This window comes from Sylvia atricapilla, chromosome 3, assembly GCF_009819655.1.
Source record: "Sylvia atricapilla isolate bSylAtr1 chromosome 3, bSylAtr1.pri, whole genome shotgun sequence".
Classification (NCBI taxonomy): Eukaryota; Metazoa; Chordata; class Aves; order Passeriformes; family Sylviidae; genus Sylvia; species Sylvia atricapilla.
In genome coordinates, this window is record NC_089142.1 from 86,655,186 (window position 1) to 86,674,004 (window position 18,819).

The 18,819-nt window shown below is 39.4% G+C and overlaps 1 long non-coding RNA gene across 1 annotated transcript; it reads right to left on the minus strand.

Annotated features, from left to right (window-relative positions):
• Positions 1 to 10,967: 10,967 nt before the first annotated feature.
• LOC136359435 (uncharacterized) lies at positions 10,968 to 17,531 on the minus strand. Its single transcript, XR_010743274.1, has 2 exons — positions 17,459 to 17,531; positions 10,968 to 11,664 (listed from the first exon to the last, which is right to left on the minus strand). It is a non-coding gene; the product is annotated as an uncharacterized lncRNA (long non-coding RNA).
• Between the last annotated feature and the right edge of the window lie 1,288 nt (positions 17,532 to 18,819).

The window sequence follows — 18,819 nt, forward strand, 5'->3', positions numbered from 1 at the left end:
TGCCCGGGTTTCACCAACCTGACCCACACAGCTGTAGGACATACTTTTATTTTGTGAGGAAGTATTGATGTAGGGGACCAGCTCTGAGCCCTCAAAGCATGATGGAACTTGCTGTGGTTTTTTTGTACTGCTGTGTTGGACATCTGAAGAGCTCTGTCAGTAAGACTGGGAAGGATATGAGAAAGCCATGGACTGTTGTGTTTGATCCAAACTATGAGACTGCAGTGACCCTATTGGTAGAAATCAGATCATGTCCTTCCTCAAGGTGTGTACACACCCTTGAATGAAAACCAATTCCCTGGGGAAATTTCTGGGCAACCCCTTCTTTCATAAGGTAATTGATTTTCCTGATGGAGGGCAATGATCTGTGCATTATAGGAGGACAGGGGGATGCTGTGAGGAAACACCACTTGGAAGAAGGTGATCAGAAGCTGGAAACTGAGCCTGCTGCTACCTCCCACATTGGCTTGCTTTCATCCTTCAGTGTTTATTTCCTAGGCATGCCGCCAGCCTGGGGTGTGTGCTGCCAACAATGCAGCGCTGCGGGGCATGCTGTGCACAGTGCCCTCAGTCTGCCACTCCTGAGTGACACTGCCCACTTTCTGTGCTATGGGCCACCGTGGGGGCTTCACCAGCCTCGAGCACGTTTCCTTAGCCCAGATCTGTTGGATCCTTCCTTCTCTGTGTGTCCCTGGCTGATCCTGTTTTCTTTGTTGCAAATTGTCTGACCCTGGCAACCTCTGCAGCTGTGGCCCCAAGCACTCTCTCCCACTCCCTTCTCCAGAGTTTATCCTCTCTGCAGCCTAGAGCAATTCTGAGAAAGCAAATGCAGGCATAGACCTTAAATAAAACTTTTTAATTCCAGATGGAACTTAATAAGTCTGATGAAGTTAGTCAATGTACATGTTCTCCCCTCACTCCTAACAGCATCAGGCACTTACCAAACCTCAGTGTCCGGGGTTGTAAAACTGAATTGGAGTTCAGTAAGGCAAAAGAGCACCTTTCAATTCTGGCTGATGTGGCGAGCAGCCTTCTCTCCAGATCCAGCATCTGTGCCCAGAAATCTGTGTGTCTGTGGAACTGAGGTGCAGCTACAGTGGTAGGAATTTCCTGTGCTAGGAAATTTTTCTAGGCCATGGTGACACACAACCAGAGGATTGCCCGTGGGAATCAGAGCAGTCATCAGAAATGTGGGTGCTTGATGCTGCCTCCTTACTTCCAGTCTTTTTCCATTCAGAGTGAGATGAGCTCTCTCTCCTTCAGCCAGGCAGGGAAGAATAATTAGTGATGGAAAATCTAATATAACAGCAAGGAAAGGGAGCAGGAGTGAGACAATAAGCACTTTCATTATCCTACTGAGGAAGTCTTGGTGTCTGTGGATAAATCCTGTCAGCAAAGGATACCTTGAAGCAAAAGGCTGATGAGCATGTACTAGATAAACTACAAGATTTGGCAAGAGGGACTTGCAATAGGGACAGAGATCTCTGCAAAGCAAAAGTGGATAATCCTGAGAACAGTGGAACAAATGCAAGGTCTTGTCTGGTGTCTAATCTAACAAAAATAATCCCAACATGGCACAGCTTCAGGATTAAGAATGGAGGAACCCTCATCAACAGGCCAGCCTGCTCCTGCTGGCCACCTTTACCTGCAAAGTGCTGCCCTCCTTTGCCTTCACTGACCTTTTACATGTAAGCAGCTTTGCTTACATGTAAAATCAATTGCAGCATAGTGATCTGGTTGTTCACAAGGTTGCACTTAAAAATGCAGGAACCTCAGAAGAATAATATTTTTTTGAAATGCTGACCTGAACATCCAGCACACATGCCCTTGCCCAGGACTGCCCTTCAAAGAAAAGGCAAGGCTGGTAAAGTGTCTGGACCAAGCTGGCCAATATAGGTCCAAGTATTTTTAATTTGAGCTAACTGAACATGACTAGAAATAGAGGGGCATGAAATAAGGATTCCCCAGTGTAATCACTGTGGTGGAAGAAGAACTCAGAAGGGGTTAGTTACTTGCTTTCTGCTTCAGTCCTTTGCTTTCCTCTGGCGGCTCCACTGCAGGTGAGCTGGGGAGAAGACCTAGAAGCCTTTCTGTTTTTTTTGGAAGCTGAGTCATTTGGGTGGATGAAATAAGAACATCTGTGATGCTCCTTTCTCCATTGTTCTGTACTTTGAATAAGCATTGACATCAAGGCTGAAAAATCAACTTGCTGATTTGGTTGCAGGTTCCCCACTTTGCATAGGTGTTAATAGTGACTTCTCCTGCCAGAAAAAGGACTGCTAGGCTCCAGGACAGCTTCAGGCAGGCACAACACATGCAGCGACATTCAAAAGTACTCTGGCATGTCCAAGCACCACCCAAGACTGTAGTATGCATTCTTCGTCTTTCTTTTACCGAGTAATACAAAGCAACTGCTAGAACCGGTCCCTAGCCTACCCTCTTTTGCTTGTTTGTTTGTTCATTAAGTAACTTCCAATCATCCCAAGAGTCAAGAAGTCTGTTCTTGCAGGTGCAAGGAAGGTGTAATTTTAAAATATTTTCCTTTGAAATGGATTTATTTGTGATCTAATCTTGTGCTCTGTTACTAACTCGTGAATTGGCATACTTTTGTCACCAGTAAACAGTATCTACCATGGCCTTAAAATGACAGGGTCTGGAGGTTTCGAGAGGAAGCTCGACCATTTGCAGAAAATCAGTGCTTAGCATTTTCTGAAAACCAAGTTCATCTTCAAGGTATTTCAAACTGAATACATAAAAGCAAAGAAACCTCAAATCATTAGTTACTTTTGAAAATTTTAGCCAGGGAACATTTTTTTAGTGCTGGTTGTGGAATCATTAATCATCATTGCACAGAATGTAAGAACAAAGCAAGACTCTCCAATGGATGAAAGCAAACCACTTCTCTTCTAGCTTTTCTTTCTTTTCTTTTTTTTTTCATTTATTTTTTTCTTTTTTTTTTTTTTATTTACAGCAATTATGAAACATACTCTTATGCACTTCCAACCATGAATGTTCTCCAAAGCAATTTGATATTAAACTCCAAATCATCTACCTGCATGAGTTTTTACAGATTGTTACAGCAGAGCAAGCCAGGAATGTTACTAGAGTGCTTGAGGCACAGTGCTGTTTCATGGAAAACGAGGAACAGTTGAAAATTTAGAGTCCCCAAATTCCTTTTCTCAAAGGGAATTTGTGGTACTGCTGAGATTAGAGCCATTCCCATTCAAGCAGCTGTATTCCTGAGGAGACCTTCATTTGCGCCTATTTAGTGTGAAGGTTCTCGTTTATTTCACCAGGGCAGAATACTAATGTGAGCTGGTGGTTCTGTTCTCTCGACTTGTTTAATTTTCCTTCCTTTCTTCAGCAGCAATGCATTTGCTCAATTTTTCAGGCTACAGCAACAGTAGGAAGAGGTTGGGTTGAAGCCCAGTTAATGCCACCCAGATGCATGCCAGGCTTTTATTCTCAGTGCTTTGTCCCTCTGACTGTCCACTGTATTGCAGGACTGCCAGACCATGCCTTCCATGATTCAACATAGAAGACTGGTTTTCAGCACTTTTAAGAGCACTTCTAATCTGCAGAAATCACCATTCGTTATAGAGGTGAAGCAAAATTGTGACACCTGACACCAGCATCAAGAGGGTTGCGTTACATTACCAAGGTTTTTTTTATCAAACAACCTACAAAATTGCTTAAAAATATCTCTTTGTTCTTCAGGTCACTTGATTGTCAGCATAATTTGAGTATAAATTAAAGCAGCTAGACAGTCCCCAAGAATATCTGTACAGACTGTGCACTTCTGTGGCAATGTCTACAACAAGGTGGTTTGGGAGACATTCTGGTTGGTGGTTTCACACCCCTTGGAGAAGTCCACACTTGTAGCAAAGAAGTTCTGAACTTGTTCCATGCTTTCAAAGCACTGAAGATAAGCAATATAGGATTTAGATATTTTACGTTCATAAAAATCTGATAATAATCAGTAATGGTTTGCATTAGTGGCTACTAATGTGATTTCTGAAGGCAGCCAAGCACTCCCAAGCACCTCAATAAGGCCAGCAGCACTATGGTTGGTGATCCCCAGGGATCCCAGGCTGTCTGAGGAGGGGTGAAACATGCCAGGTTTGCTAGGAAATGACGAGGGACAAAATTCAGGACAACAGACAAATTGAAGAAGTCAGGAAAGTTTTAGATGTAAATTTTAAACCTAGAAGGGAATTAGATTGTCTTAAATGTGCTATATTTTGAAAATATTGCATGATTGACTTATTTTTTAAATGAGGGCAAACTTTTATCACATGTTCAGCTAACTAAATAGTAGCTAATAACCTTCTAATTTAATTTTCTAAGCTTTGTGTCCTAGGTTAGAACAGAATATATTTAATAGCCTACCTACCTTGCCATTGACACTAAGAGAGCATAGGCTTATTTTAGGTGAGTTACCTGGTAAAAGAACCAGGTAAGACAACTCCTGCATCTCCTGCCTCACACCTTCCCCCCCCCCCCCAAACAGACCCAGAGTGGTTTGCCAATGTCATTAGCAATGCACTGAGCACCTGAGCACCTGTCAAGCACAGTCCTCTTCCCAAGTCTGCTGGACAGTGATACACCTCCACTGGGGCTGGCCTTGCTCTTTAACCTCTGTGTCACCGGGTTCTGGTGGGGTGACAAAGAAAACAGTGAGCTTTGGGGCGCTGTTGTTGTTCCCAGAGGCATACCACATTGCTGGGGATCTTTTCCAGATCCGTTTTGGACTTCAAATGCGTTGTTGGGATTGGCTTTGGTTAAGTCACTTAGGTTGTCAAATGGCAACAACCAACTGCATGTCTCATCAGACCTTCACCAAGTAACTCCAAGAGTGCCATGCTTCATTGCCAGCTACACAGACCATTTTGGCATCTAGGATGGAGTCTGAAATGTCTATCAGGACCAACATGGACTCCAGAAATGTAGACATAGACATGTCTGAGAAAGCAAGCAGCAAGTTATGGTTGTTTTCAAGCCTCTTCTGAGGTGAGAGGAAGCCTCAGGGGAGCATCTCAAAGTGTGAAACCACGACCAGATTAAAGAAGATTTAAAGAACAGATTAAAAGGAGCCCTTATTAGAGAACACATTAGAAGAAGTAGGACAACGAAAACATTTTCTCAGGATGTGCTCAGAACCACACAGGGATCATTTCAAAGAGCAGTGGCTCATGACTAAAAGAGAGGGTTTAAAGTATTTTTGGGCATCATATGTCTCTCATCTTTACCACAGGTTTAGCCTTGCATGGGCAAACAGTCCAATTCCAGTACAAGGGGCATCTCATTTATTACTAAATGATGCTATTTAAATGTTTGCAGTTTTAAGCAAAGGAGCAATGCTAGATTTTTACGCACTTATGATCCTTCTCTACACTCTTTGGGGTGAAAGCCCATTGGGGTTCAGCTACACATATTGGCTGGGTGGGAGCACAACTTATGGTCAAATATTACTGGTTCCAGTGCTTATTTACCTAAGTGATTGTATTATCTTCAATCGGGCTATTTCCATTGATATTTTACATTCTTGTAAAGGAATGTACTAGCAGGTTTTTTTGTTTGTGACTGACAATAGATGGCCTTTTAGCTGGGAGTATCCCTAAATTATATGTGGCTGTATGACAAGAACTAGATTTACTTGAAGAAACTCAAATGCTCATGTTGAATTTGCCTTAAAATTTAAATGTCAGAGTTTCCTATCTTTGAAATATCTAACTCCCACTGATTCTAGTGAAATAGATAATAGTTACCCTTGAGGATTTGAACCTGGAGCATAGCAGAAGGCAAAATATAACTCACAGAAACGCATAATAGAAAAATAATTATATTGTAAAAATAACTTGCTGTTGCAGTGAATATTCTGCACTTGGATGTTTCTTTTAAATGAGTTTCAAGATTTATAAATCTGTTTCTACAGTGTTTTAGAACTCCAATCTGAGCTAGACCATGTTTCTTTTCAATACCACAAACACACAAATTTGAGGTGGTTCAGCCTACAAGAATGAGTATGATTTTTTCTCCTATATGTATTTAATGTATTAATGTAAGTACAGAATCACTCAGTTGTTCCTATGTAAAGACTGTATCTCTGCAAAATTCTAAAAGTAAGCTCTCAAATCAGTGTGTTAGAGATAACAAGCTATATTGACTGTTATAAGAACAAGATAGGTATTAAACTTTGATGTTAGCTATCACCTGTGGGAAACATTAAAAGAAATTGGCAACATCCATCATTTAAGTTTATGTGACAGGAAATGTAAGTTAGGAGGTTAGTCCCAAAATCCAGGTAATTTTGGTTCAGGAAGTCAAATTTTCACTTTTAAGCACAAACCACTGTAATTATAAACAGGCAGTTTGTACCTGCAGACAGACAATGAACTGTCTGATTGCCCAAACAACACTTAACACTTCTGGTGTGCTTTTGAGTGAGATGCTTTTTGATGTACTGAAACTGGATATGCTTACCTTGGATTCAGTAGAACATGAAAGGTTTTCAGGTACCTTGTGGTCTCATTTTGTGAAATTAAAACATTCAGGTAGCTTTCCACCCTTCATCATCTCTATTATATCACTTATCAGCCAACTGGACGTTCTATATTTTAATCATTGGAAGGACTGCTACACATCATATTCCTCAGAATCTCCCCAGGCCACACAAGTAAAATTTGGATGGTAAATCTGAGCTTCCCATTCAGAGCCGGACATAAGTCCATCATTCTCTGGGCTTGGCCTTTGCTTTTTGAGTGAAAATTACTGTAGTGCCATCTAGTGCTACTCTGCTGATCCTTGTCTTTGTTGTATCATTTCCAAGGATATTGCTCTAGATTCAATATTTCTACCTCTAAACACTGTGAAGCCTTGAAAATGCAATTACCTTTCTTGGCAACGTTCCCCACTTTTTCTCAGGCAAGTCATTATATACACTATATACGTTTCTGTCACAGACTTTGCAGCAATGCATTAAAATTGACTTTGAGCAGTGTGACAGTATGGAGTAGGGAAGGAGCTGGAGATTATCTCTCAAAGAGCATGTGTTCTCATATCTTCAAAATGTGCAACTTTTAAAAATAGGAATGCAGAAATTGCTCTGGAAAGTATGCCTATAGAAGGGAAGGAATCCTTGTTTCAAAGATGATTTTGAAGCATCAAGCTCAGCCCAGTTGGTGAAGAAACTATTCTTTCCCCTATATACATGGGGTGCTATATCTGTTGAAAAACTCACAGGAACTGTCACTCCCTAGGAGATGAAAAAGACTTCCAAGGCATTCTGTGCATGAACATACCTGGTTCATGCAGCAATTCTCCCTGTTAACCTATCCAGGTCTTCTACATTCCCAGACTGGGAGGACTAAGGGATTTTGGTATGGATATGGGACAGCTGCCCTAACTATAGTTGAAAAACAGTTACCCAAAAGGCAGCATCTGGCCAACTGAAGCCTGAAGCAGTGTGCCTTAAAACACCCAATGGCCATATTTTCGAACTGTTTTTAAAGTATTTCTACCAAGACAGTCTACTGAGAAACCAATTGGAAGCAAGCACTTGGGGGCTTGTGAAGATCCTGCTGGGTTCCTGTCTACATCTGCAGAAGTTTTGGAATCTCACCTCAAGACACCTTGAGGTCGAGTAAACATGCTTTGCTAAGTGTGACAGTGATTTTGTGAGCTGTGGTACAATGCGACCTGTGGCCTGTGTGATTAAAAAAAGTAGCTGCTGTTGCCAGATGTTCCATGTGTCTCTCCAGACCTCTTATTGAAAGTGCTGGCAGCAGCTACTCACCAGCAGTCCAGCACCCAGTGGGCCAAATTACTATTTCTGTTTTCTTGAAGAGCTATAATGTTAACTCATTTATCTGAAGTAGTTTGAGGCCGTGCCCATGATAGCAACTAGGGAGTAAATAATTTCAGGTACGTAACAGGTCCCATTTAAATCAGCAAAGTATATTCTATGATTTCTTTCGTCTCACAATCATTACATAGTTCAAGAACTATATTGGGCTTGCTCTTGAAAAGTCCTACTGACACTCCCAGCATCCACCTTTTCAGCACACCTTCAATATGGATCTAAAATTAGACTCTGTTCCTGAAATGAATATATTCCTCTTCAATACACAAGCTGCAAATTGATTATTGTCTCAGCATGGAATTAATTTGAGGTAAGATAGGAAGTTTTATGTTTTGCCACATCTAAGATAATAAAAATAAGTAATAGAAATTGTTTTCCGGGCTGTCTGCTTGAAACTTACAGCAATTTACTGGCTCACAGAGCAAACTTAGCCTGATAGAAGAACTGTAGGTAAGATAGTAAAATAGGTAAGAAAGGGAAGCTTATAAAACTCTAAATGAATATTTGCAAGAATTTAACCCAGCATACAAATATAGAAGCATTATCGCTTCCTTTTTTTTTTTTTTTTTTACTTAGGAATAGGCACAAACTTCCACATACTTGATATAAATGTCTAGACCTTATTTTGTTTGAGTGAATTCATGTCTATTTAATAAGCAGAATGGTGCCAACAATTTTATAGAGAGCTCCACATGGGTTTTTTTTCCTCTGGAATGTCTCCAAGCAAGTCACACTGTTAAAAAAATTTTTTGGCCCTCATCCTGCAAAGCCTTGTGTATGTGTCAAGTTTTACATGCTGTGAAGAGCCTCATGGATTTAAATAGAGTTAGTCACTAAGTAAAATGCCTTTGCACGAATTTCACCAGGCTCATAACTTTTGTTTGAAATATATTTATGTGTTCTCAAGCTTCCTTTTGGAAGAACCCCTACTGTCCATTCCTCTGTTTTTGTGTATGCGACACTTTCAATAGCTCTAATAGTCCAACCTGAATTTGCTGGGACATTTCACAAGATCCTGCAAGCTGTGGAAGAGGAAACTGAAACTAGGAAACTTACCCAGCCTATATTTTTCACATATCAAGAGTGCAATACATGATCCTTTGAGCACTATTAGTGTATTTCTGTGAGTTAGTGACAGATAGAATTTGATCCAAAAAATAGTCTAAAATCCACTCAGTAGGACACCCCCCACTCCCCACCATAAATGCCAAAAACTTTCATTTAAAAAAAAGGTATCTAGTGTTTTTCCTGAAACGAAATTCAAATGTGACTTGAGAATGACACAGTATAGTACCATCTTCATGAGTTCACAGAAGATTATTCTGAAGTCTCTGCTGCTGCCCAATACTTTCCCAAATTGCAAAAGGGTGAAAAAAACTTGATGTGAGAAGACACTTCTCAGATTTTGCCATGTAAGTCCTACAGAAGACAGCAAACCTAAGATCTCCCTGAAGTCTTTGAGGTGACAGTATAAGCTATTTCAGAGGTGTTCACTGTCTATCTTGGATCATGCTCAAGTTAGAAAACTGAAAGCAGTGATGTATAATTACCATCTGACTGCCATCCGTTTGGAACATATCACAGGAACTGTGGGAAAGACTGATACAGTTTAATTTAGGGACATTCTTACTGACTTTTACTTTCCGTTCTGTGTTAGCTCTGATAAGAGTTTCAATTTTAAGACTGTGCTAAATATGTCTTAGCAGTAAAATATGCCAAGAGTGAGAATGAACTATCTAAATTTTACCCTTTTTTAAAGGTCAGGATTACACTCTCATTTTATCTAGAAAACATTTCACACATCTTGTGAGCACAGTGTATTAAACAGAATTGAGCTGATTGACAGTGGCACAGCAAAAGGCAGTACACAACTGTATCATGAATTTAAAATGTCAGATAGATGTTCTGCTCTGGTAAACTTCAAGCAGGCTAAGAGATTTAGATATAACAAGTGTATATTACTTTTCCACTATCAAGCAGTAAATATAACTTAAGAAACAATATAGAAACAGAAGGCTTTAAATACAAGTACTTCCTTCCCCTAGGAGTTGTACAGGGGAGCCAACACATCTGACTTCTGAAGATTCAGTAACATCTGGCTTCACACTTTTCCTGCATATAATGTGATATTTGTCATATAAAGTTCTCTCTGATACTGTTCTGATTGCTAAAGTTTTGACCTTGATTTCTGTCTGAAGGACTTTTTCTTGTCTGCGTTCTTTTACATGCTTTGTTTTCTTGGTGAGTTGTGGGTTTGTTTTGTTTTGTCTTGTGGGGTTTTTTTGTTGTTTAGTTTGGTGGTTTTTTTGGTCGGGTTTTTTTTTGTTGTTGTTGCTTTGTTTTCATCTGGTTTCGTTTTTGGTGTGGTGGTGGTGTTGTTACCCTTTGCTGCTTTTACCTGTGGGACAGAACTGGTCTAATTTGTCCTTTCTTTCTTGGATGATCCTGAACATGGTACCAAGCAACAACAGAGTAGGGAACCAACCACTGCTCCAATACAAGTCCTTTCCAGAGACCTGTGCAAATAAATGATCTCTCCACTCAACCTGATGAAGGGAGATAACTAACCATCTACTGCTATATTAAGCATGTATTTAATAAATAAGAGTCACATAATGGCTGTTGCACATGAGCATGAAGGGAGAGGTCAAAACACAGTTCTAGAAAATATTGGTGTTGGTATTGAAGGTTGATGTGGCAAGACATGGAGTTCTACGAAGGTGACAAAAGGAAGGAGCAACAGTGAAGGAGCAAAAGCTGGAGAGAGGAGGATGAGAGTAAAAACCAGGATGCACAGGAAGAGTGAAAAGTGGGTGAATGAACTAAAAGAGTAGCAGCAAACAACAGCAATGGGCCAGCAAATGGAGGCTGGTGCAGAAATAGCAGAAGCCAAATTTTGGAGTTCAATGTTGTGGGTTGTGTCCAGAAGGACAAGGCCTTTCCCAGCTGTTGCTGTGCATCTCTAAACAATGGGAGACAAGAAGGCATTTGAGGGCTATGGCTTTTACTCCCTGATTTCAGCCTTAAATGGATGCTTTCAGGAAGAATAAGATTTCAAAATGCTGAGGGAGAAAGAAAGAAACAACAAGGCAAGATGAGATAGTAGTCAAGTCTCGATGTGATTTTTTATTTTATTTCAGGCTGCTTGCCAACGTGTTTTATTTATTTTTCTGGTTACTATTGGATAATATAAAAATGTGTGTCAAGTTGTGACCTGTCAAATGTGATCAGAAGGCTTTCAGTCCTTAGCAGGGAAAAGGTTCTGTCACACCCCAGGTTAAATATTTAATATGGCCAAGGGCTGTCTGTGAGTGCAGTGCAGAATTCAGCTGGAGCTGTGTGAGGTGGAGGTAGTCTCTGATAAAGATACCAGATAAAAGTGAGAGCAAACTGGAAACTGAGCTGTGCAGAAGCCTGTAAGTGTCAATGTCATCTGTAGCCTAACATCACACTGAAATAAAATACATCAATAATTTACTCTTCCTGCCTTAAGAAAGACTCAAATACCTTGATGTCCTTGAGTATGGCAGGTCAGTGCCAGGGATCCTCTTCCCAGCTGCTGCTGCTCTCCCAGTGGAAGGGCGGCTGTCTGATCTGCACTGAGACCCTGACTTGTGATTGTGATGGCAGCAGAAGGAATGCATTTCAAACGGTGAATGCACACTGGATCCTGTCACTGAGCTTCAGGGCTTAGGGCTCAGGTGCCAAGGTGCTGCAGCATCCATCTCCCTGAGGCATGGGGTCCTCTATCAGCCTCTGCTGCTGGGGCAGGAGACATCCAGAGCCAGTACTGCAAAGCCAGCCTGTGGAGCAAAGGAGGGATGGAGAGAGTTATTTTACCCCTTCTTTGTTCCCCGTTGTAAAGTAATAGTGCATGGGCAAGTCATTTTCATAACTCACTACAGATTATCTGGTATTTAATAGGAGTTGCAGGTTTTGCCTTCAAAAGAATTGACATGTTGCAGGATTGTCAGCTCTGGAGCCAATCTGCTGCAAAGATATCCCATTTCACATTGCTGACTAACACACTCGTCTCTCAGTGGCACTGGTTCTTATCCCTTCTGTTTAACAGTCAGATTGATTTTCATTCTTTATTACCATTTCTTTAGTTTTACACAGTTCACTGCTGTAAATCCAAATAATCTCCATCTGGAATATCACTTTGGCTCTCTTTTTCCATATTACTGGGAACTCAGTTTTGTCAGTGTTTCAGTTTAACTTTGCCTTTTTTTTTTTTTTTTCCATTTTGGTAGTGAGTTGCTAGCTGAGTTTCTTAGTGGGTTGTTAGCTGCATTTCTTGGTGGGTTGCATTAGCTTCTCATTCTGATTTAAAGGTACCAAATGCTAAAAATTAACTGATTATATCACAGAAGAGATAATTTTTTTTCCAAAAAAGAGGAATAATTCTTGTAATGAATTCCTTTTTTGTCCTCCCAATATTTACTGTATAGTTATGATGGACAGAATCAAGATATCAGGTTTAGATATGAACTTTCACAATTGTGCAGTTGTTTACTTAAATCTCTCTAACTCCTTTGTGGTAGTGGAATGCCTTTCACCCCACTCCAGTATTTATGCAGTTTCATGTCTCAATAAATATTATTTTTATTCAATACCAATTAAGTGGATTTCTATATAACTTTATGGTCTTTCCATAAGATCATTTTCTTTCTATTATTCTTTTCCCTTATGAATGTAAGCATAACCTTAGAACAGACATGCCTCTTTATCAAGTGTTCAATTAAAATCAGCTAAAGGCTCCTCTTTTATGATTTGTGCACATGCAGAGCAGAATGCAATGAACTGATTCACGACCAGGCTCTTTCCTCTTTTTCCCAGTATCCAGAGATCTCTGCTGACTACTTTGGAGTTGTGGTCCCTTAGTTCACATGACAAAAAAATTTCTGCTTTAATGTGTAGCCAACAGCACAGTTCTCTTATTGTCAGGAGGATGTTAATTCCTATTAGGGTTTAAACCTTGCTTTCAGGATGATTACAAAGTTATCAGATCTTTTTTAATGTGTGGTCTGAATTTGCATCGATAAATTAAGATGTTTCACACAGTACTGCAAAAATCCATTACACCATGAAATAAAGACAAATGATTTTTTAAATTTTTCCCTTCAAATTTGAGTGTATTTGAAATCCCTTTGGTTGTCTTGGCCATCTTTTCACACAGTAGAATTAGGGTGCTATTGAAGCAAGTTGATACCTCCTGGTGCAGCAAGAATCAAATTCTTCCTAATATGAAGAATTAGCTGTAGATGTCTCTTAAACTTTTTCCCCTTCCTTGGGCCTAAAATTTGGAAGATTCATAGTCTGCTCATGGGGCTTTCTGTAATATGGCTGAAATGCATTTTACAATGAATTGAGCTATGAAAAGGACACAGAAATTATTCTTCTTATTTTCTATTCATTTAGCACTGCTGTGTGGTTTGAGATTCTCTGGCAGAAAAAAAGACTTGGTTTGCTGATGTGGCTTCTGCAATCTGCAGTAAATACCATCAAAATTAAAAAGTTTGAAAAGGAGTTTTCATTCTCTTTGAATTTTCAATAGTCTACTCTTATCCAACTCTGTAGATTTCATTCTAGGCTTCTGCATGAAAGTTAAAGAAATCCAGAAATCCTGTCCCAATAAATGGAGCTTCCCTTCAGTAAGAGGGACACTGAGAGAATATTTCCCACCCACTTCACACAGGTAGACTCCCTTCTTTTGTGGGGCCAGAGCCCTTGGTTGTACCTTGAGGGTTTCAAGGAAACTGGAAAAGGCTGGCCTGTGTACTCCTTGGCAGCTGCCATTTCAAAAGCCAGGCTGGGTATCTTTCTACTGGAAGTGGTGGGCTTGATTAGTGAAATCCAGCTGCCTTTACCACACCAGAATAAGACAAGATGATCTGCAATGACTCTTTCTGGCTGCAGGGCTTATGAATAAATGAAGTGATTAAGAGATACAGAAAAAGCCCAGGTTCTTGAGGAGTCCTCTTGCACAGAGGGAACAGTAAATATGTTCATGTGCATGAAAAGCAGAGTTAGAGGCTTAAAAGACCTTCAAGTTATTTCCCAAGATCTGCTGACTTTGCTTTCTATTTTTTTAAGGTAAAGGTTTTTCATAGAATTCATCTGTAATTTGAACACATCTGACATCTTTTATTATTTTTGTGTTGTAACTGCCTTCTGCTCCTGACAGATCAGTACTGGCACAGCACTGCAACAGCACTGACACTGTGGCTGTAGCATTCCCATGTGCCACTCAGTCTGTCACAACACATTTTTCTGCCTCTGGAATGTTTTTCAATTCTTATTGACTGCTCTCATCTACAGTGGAGAGACACTGAAAAAAAGTTCTGAGTTCTTCTATCATATGTTTTCTTGCTAGAAAGACTTATTCCTTTTGTTGAGATATTTACAAAAACTAAATAAAATTGGTTTAGAAAACATATGAGTTGCATTATTGTTTTTAAGAGTTGCAATGATTTAAAGGAAGCATCTTTTTTTATAGCTCCCAGGCTCTGAAGGAGCATAAGTTTTCCATAAAATAATGCTTTATTTTTCAAAAAGAGTTGGGTTTACTCCGCATGCCAAAAGCTAAGACATTTGAGAATGTGAAAATCTTTTTCTATTTTCATTGGAAAAGAACTCCCATTTCTGATGATATATGATCTTACAGCTTTGTAAGGTGATATTAGCCTCTCTATTATTGGTAACATTTATTTCTGAGAAAAAGTCAGGAGGGAGGACTATGGGGCTGAGCAAGAGAGTAGAGACCATTGTAACCACATTAATTGTCCTGGCACTTCTAATATTCCTTCTAATAAATTCGTCTCAGTGTTACAGATCCATTACAGCTAAATGCCAGTCAGCTTCACAGTGTTGTAATGTGATTTTAGGATTTAGAATGACATCATATGAAATTGTTTCTCAGACCACTGTATTTTTTCGAAATATAGCTCATTGCTAAGATAAGTATTTACCTTTCTCTCCTTAGAGATTTGTCTTTTTTAATAACAATGCTGGCTCCAAACTTTTCAGATAAGGGCCATGCATGGGGCTGGGCATCTCAATTGCAGCCCCAGCCTTGTTTATATGTTAGTTTGAAAAAAAAACCAAGTTCTGGAATGAAGTGAAAACAGTTAAATGGAAAGAATTAACTGAAGTGCAGTGAAATGGAGAGAAACTTAATGAAATGATACTCATGAAAGTCTCGAGATATCATTTCCTTTCATACAAATAAAGAATTTTCATTAAAGAAAATTAAATGAGAAATCAATCAATGAAATGAAATAAAAAGAGAGGAAAGGAAATAGAATGTAATTAAATAAAACTGAAAAAAAAGAAACTTCTGAAATAAAAACAATTAAATGCAATGGAATGAATGGAAGTTTAGTGAAATGACCCAAACCTTTATGAAAAGATACTCATGAAAATCTCAAAATTTAATTTCTTTTTTCATGAAAATTCTTCGTTTCATGAAAGGAAATGAGAGGAGAAAAGAAGGAATGAAGTGAAATGAAAAGACAGGAGAGGTAATGGAATGGAATAAATGAAAATGAAAAAAAAGAAAATTCTTATAATTTTTTTTTGAAATGGAATGGAATGAAGTGCAGTGTAATGACCCTAACCTTACTGAAATAATACTCATGAAAATCTTGAGATTTCATTTTATGAAAGAAAACTAAATGAAGAATTTTAATTTCATGAAAGGAAATTAAAGGAGAAATCAAGGAATGAAGTGGAATAAAGACAGGAAAGGAAATGGAATGAAATTAAATGAAACTGAAAAAAAGAAAATTCTGAGAAGAAAATGGAATGGAATGGAATGGAATGGAATGGAATGGAATGGAATGGAATGGAATGGAATGGAACGGAACAAAATGAAGTGCACTGAAATAAACTGAAACTTAGTGAAAGGATACTCATGGAAATTTTGAGATTTCCTTTCATGAAATGAGAAATCAAGGAATGAAGTGAAATGAAATAATGAAATGAAATGAAATGAAATGAAATGAAATGAAATGAAATGAAATGAAATGAAATGAAATGAAATGAAAAAAAAAATCTGAAATGACCTAGAGGTGTTCTAAGCCCTTTTGCAGCAGTAGCTGGAGTCTGCTAAGTGTGTAAGAAGACAACAGATGCTTCTGATTAGGTAACTGAACCTCAGTGTTTCCACAGCATGTGCTTCAGGAAGGAGTTTCTCATTGCTTGAAATATTTGATGGAATTTGCCAGAATCTGAACTATTATAGCTGGAAAGTTACTCCCAAACTTTTAATACATCCCTCTCAGTCCTGATTTTTTGCCAGCTGTAATCTTGTTGAGTGGTCAACTTGAAATAAAGGGCACAGAATGTAATATGCAGCTACAGTCAACCCTATGTAATAAATCTGTATTTATTTTTTTACACTCATGAACATTCAGGTTTCCTGTACAGTCCATACACCTGTCCTAAAATGTTGAATTCCCTGAATGCAAACACTAAGCAAACAATCTGGAGGTATGAGGAGTGTGGGGAATGCTACAGACGTCTGTGGTTGTGATAAAAGGAGTCAAGTACTTTTCTCTGTCTTCAGTTTCCTGATGACAGGAGTGGAAAACAATTACCATTTTTCCAGTCAAATCCTAAATTTATTGTCTTGGGAACATTCCTTACATATGACAGAAAAAGAAGAAACTATCCTACCAGATGTACTTCTAGCTATTCCATTACTTATCTCTCCTGTCACTTGGAAGTCTATTTATTTGGTTTATTAAATATTACAGCTTACTGTTTAAAAAATACCATACAGCAGGACTGCTACAACTGCTATGTTATCCTCTTTTGTTCAGTTCTTATCGGACAAGGCCATTGTTTAATGTGTGTAGGCGCATAAAACCTTCAAGACACAATAAGGCAATAAACTGTTCTCTTTTTCCTATCAGCTGTAAAATCTGCAGGATGATTGACAATTATAAACACCACAGGAGGTGAGGTATGAGATCCCTTTTTATACTGAATTCTGATATATATATTCTGTATTGGAGGCATGGTCTCTCTAGCAAAGAGCTGTGTTAAGCAAATATATTGAAACATATGAAATGTTCCATTCTTAAGGCTCCATTGCATCTTCCTCTTGCTAATAGACATTCAACATTAGTAACTTCTCCCCTTGCCCCTATCTTCTGTTTCTGCATCAGACAGAAAAAGCTGATCTTTAGTCTTTCAGATTTCTGGGCAGCTGGTGAACTTCTTAAGTGCTTTACCATAAAGTATACACTTCTGCCCCTGTGCTTCCTAATGGCACACAGTTTGGTGAAGAATGTTTCTTTCACAGGACCTTTCTACATTCTATATTGTTCTGTACTTTAAAAATACATATGATACAAGCATTTAGGTAGGTTGACTGCATTTGGTTCTTACTGTCTCTTTACTGAGACAGAGCAATACAGTGATTAAACCCCATGCCATGATCTGTGTATGACATAAAACAGAGTACAAGTGCACACTTCTGAATTAGCTCAGATTTCCTTCATTCTGATGAGAATGATGCAGTGATCCAGGACAGAAGTGAGAAATGGATGGACAAAGGCAGCATGGTAATTGTCCAAGATAGATACTCACAGGTTCATAGTCAGGTACAAGGGGCTTCCTGCCACCACTGCAGTTTGCACATCCAGAGGCAGCCAAGGCATGCCAGCTCTAGGGGGGAAAAAAAGGGTAGGCATATTGTTAAATTGATGGGAAAGGTCATGTATAGCTGTCATTCCATCTGAACAAAGTAAATACAGGCTTTCCTGAAGTCTGACAGCATTAACAGGACTAGAGATCTATAGCTGGAAGGGATTTCCTGGTATCATTTATTCCATTCTCCAGCATCAGCACAGAATAATGTCTATCACGCTTTTTCTGACAGATGCTTAGTTATTAACAGTTGCCAGTTAAGGTGATTCTGCAGTAATCACAAGCAGCATTCCCTCATGCTATTCATTTTCCTTCTAACCTGACATTTCTTCTAATTGCTAATCCAAATCTGGTTACAAACTAAGGTAATTATTTCCTACCTTTGTACCTTCAGTAGTACAAAGCCAGTTGAATCAGCTTCATGGAAACTGAAAACATACTCAGCAGATTCCAATAATTTCCCTTTTCTCAGTTTCCTCTTCTTTTTCAGCCTAAATTCCTTCTATCCTTTCTCACAGCTCAGGATTTCTGAACTGCCAGTCAGCTTTTCTCTGTAGCTTTTCACTCTTTTAAAAACACAGTGCCCAAAATGGGACTCTCTATTCCCATAGAGAGATGTGGAAGAAAAACCCAGTGCCAAGCACACCCCAGAAATCATCTTCTCTGGCTTATGTGTGGTCCTGTTATTAAAACTTCCCAGGACATTGTTGGGGTTGCAATCCTGCCACATCAGTGACTCGTGTTCAGCTTGTGACCCACGTAACCCGGGGTGCTTTGTTGCAGAGAGGGCTGTGGTGAGCCCTGTTAAAGGGTCTTGAGCTGACTCTGAGGGACAGATGAGGGTGGATCACAGGGCAGATTATGTCATGCTGTGACAACTGTGAGGGAAGAGGGCCTCAGGGCTCCTATCCACCAGCCACAACCCAACCAGACACAGCTCAAGGATAATGCTGTCAAATAGTTTGCACAGGGACCTGGATGCAATTAGTCCCAGAAAAAGGCTTGTTCCTGCCCCTGGTTTTATAAGTAGATCTTTGCATTCATCAGATCTTTTAATACAAAAAAAAATGGACTGAAACAAATGTAAATGGAGTCCATAGGTAGAGGTCAGTGGGGAACAGAGATGTCAAGCACATGCATGTCAGTTGACATACTTGCAGGTCCCAAGACTGTCATGCCTATTCCTTTCACCCTCAGTGTGCTGAAGAAAGATCAGAGGAAGGAGTCACACCACTAATGGTGTGCTTTTCTTCAGGCGGCTTCTTCTCACCTTTCTTCTGCCTCTAAATTAGTAGAGGGTT